Below are 2,500 nucleotides of genomic sequence, written 5' to 3'. Positions count from 1 at the left end.
AGTTTGGAGTTTGGGTTTGAAAATTTTATGGGAGCTTCCTAGAAGCCTAAGAAATGCTTTGCTCGAGACGGATTTCGATTTGGAGGTCCCCCGAGTTAAGTTTGCCCTTTATGACTCCTCGCCCGCATGCTCGTGCACACCGGCGTGCACGTGGGCATCGTATGCTAAAAAATGAAGTTTGGAGTTTGGGTTCAGAAATCTTATGGGAGCTTCCTAGAAGCCTAAGAAATGCTTTGCTCGAGACGGATTTCGATTTAGATTTCCGCCGTGTTAATTTTGCCAATTACGGCTCCTCGCGCGCACGCTCAAGCACCCCGACGTGCACACCGGCGCGCACGTGGGCATCGTATGCTAAAAAATGAAGTTTGGAGTTTGGGTTTGAAAATTTTACGGGAACTTCCTAGAAGCCTAAGAAATGCTTTGCTCGAGACGGATTTCGATTTGGAGGTCCCCCGAGTTAATTTTGCCCATTACGACTCCTCGCCCGCATGCTCGTGCACACCGGCGTGCACGTGGGCATCGTATGCTAAAAAATGAAGTTTGGAGTTTGGGTTTGAAAATTTTATGGGAGCTTCCTAGAAGACTAAGAAGTGCTTTGCTCGAGACGGATTTCGATTTAGATTTCCGCCGTGTTAATTTTGCCAATTACGGCTCCTCGCGCGCACGCTCAAGCACCCCGACGTGCACACCGGCGCGCACGTGGGCATCGTATGCTAAAAAATGAAGTTTGGAGTTTGGGTTTGAAAATTTTACGGGAACTTCCTAGAAGCCTAAGAAATGCTTTGCTCGAGACGGATTTCGATTTGGAGGTCCCCCGAGTTAATTTTGCCCATTACGACTCCTCGCCCGCACGCTCGTGCACCCCGGCGTGCACGTGGGCATCGTATGCTAAAAAATGAAGTTTGGAGTTTGGGTTCGGAAATTTTATGGGAGCTTCCTAGAAGCCTAAGAAATGCTTTGCTCGAGACGGATTTTGATTTGGAGATCCCACGAGTTAGTTTTTGCCCATTATGACTCCTCGCCCGCACGCTCAAGCACCCCGGCGTGCACGTGGGCATCGTATGCTAAAAAATGAAGTTTGGAGTTTGGGTTCGGAAATTTTATGGGAGCTTCCTAGAAGCCTAAGAAGTGTTTTGCTCGAGACGGATTTCGATTTGGAGGTCCCCCGAGTTAGTTTTGCCCATTATGACTCCTCCCCCGCACGCTCAAGCACCCCCGCGTGCACGGGGGCATTGTATGCTAAAAAATGAAGTTTGGAGTTTGGGTTTGGAAATTTTATGGGAGCTTCCTAGAAGCCTAAGAAGTGCTTTGCTCGAGACGGATTTCGATTTGGAGGTCCCCCGAGTTAATTTTGCCCATTATGACTCCTCGCCCGCACGCTTAAGCACCCCCGCGTGCACGTGGGCATTGTGTGCTAAAAAATGAAGTTTGGAGTTTGGGTTTGTAAATTTGATGGGAGCTTCCTAGAAGCCTAAGAAGTGCTTTGCTCGAGACGGATTTCGATTTGAAGGTCCCCCGTGTTAATTTTGCCCATTACGGCTCCTCGCCCGCACGCTCAAGCACCCCGGCGTGCACGTGGGCATTGTATGCTAAAAAATAAAGTTTGGAGTTTGGGTTTGGAAGTTTTATGGGAGCTTCCTAGAAGCTTAAGAAGTGTTTTGCTCGAGACGGATTTCGATTTGGAGGTCCCCCGAGTCAATGTTGCCCATTATGGCTCCTCTCCCGCATGCTCAAGCACCCCTGCGTGCACGTGGGCATTGTATGCTAAAAAATAAAGTTTGGAGTTTGGGTTTGGAAGTTTTATGGGAGCTTCCTAGAAGCTTAAGAAGTGTTTTGCTCGAGACGGATTTCGATTTGGAGGTCCCCCGAGTCAATGTTGCCCATTATGGCTCCTCGCCCGCACGCTCAAGCACCCCGGCGTGCACGTGGGCATTGTATGCTAAAAAATAAAGTTTGGAGTTTGGGTTTGGAAGTTTTATGGGAGCTTCCTAGAAGCTTAAGAAGTGTTTTGCTCGAGACGGATTTCGATTTGGAGGTCCCCCGAGTCAATGTTGCCCATTATGGCTCCTCTCCCGCATGCTCAAGCACCCCTGCGTGCACACCGGCGTGCACGTGGGCATTGTAGGCTAAAAAATGAAGTTTGGAGTTTGGGTTTGGAAATTTTATGGGAGCTTCCTTGAAGCCTAAGAAGTGTTTTGCTCGAAACGGAATTCGATTTGGAGGTCCCCCGAGTCAATTTTGCCCATTACGACTCCTCGCTCGCATGCAATATCTACTCCTGTCAGAGCTGTGGTTTTACTTAAGACTACTATAGGGGGGGGGGAGTTCTCAGCACCAAGAGCTGCAAGTAAGGCCATTGCTTGCTTTGCAGTCTCGATTGCTCTACTAGTGAATAGTAGATGTCTTGGTTAGCTTGGAACGAAAAAAAAAATTTTTTGGGGAAAAAAAAAAAAAAAAAGTTTTTGTGAAAAAAAATTTTTCGAAAAAAAAAAAAAAAAAA

Source organism: Cornus florida, unplaced genomic scaffold (assembly GCF_030987335.1).
Source record: "Cornus florida cultivar Cherokee Brave unplaced genomic scaffold, ASM3098733v1 CherokeeBrave_3.0.0_Hap2_scaffold_115, whole genome shotgun sequence".
In the NCBI taxonomy this organism is placed as follows: domain Eukaryota; kingdom Viridiplantae; phylum Streptophyta; class Magnoliopsida; order Cornales; family Cornaceae; genus Cornus; species Cornus florida.
The sequence above is the reverse complement of the archived record's forward strand: the minus strand, read 5'-3'. Positions refer to the sequence as shown.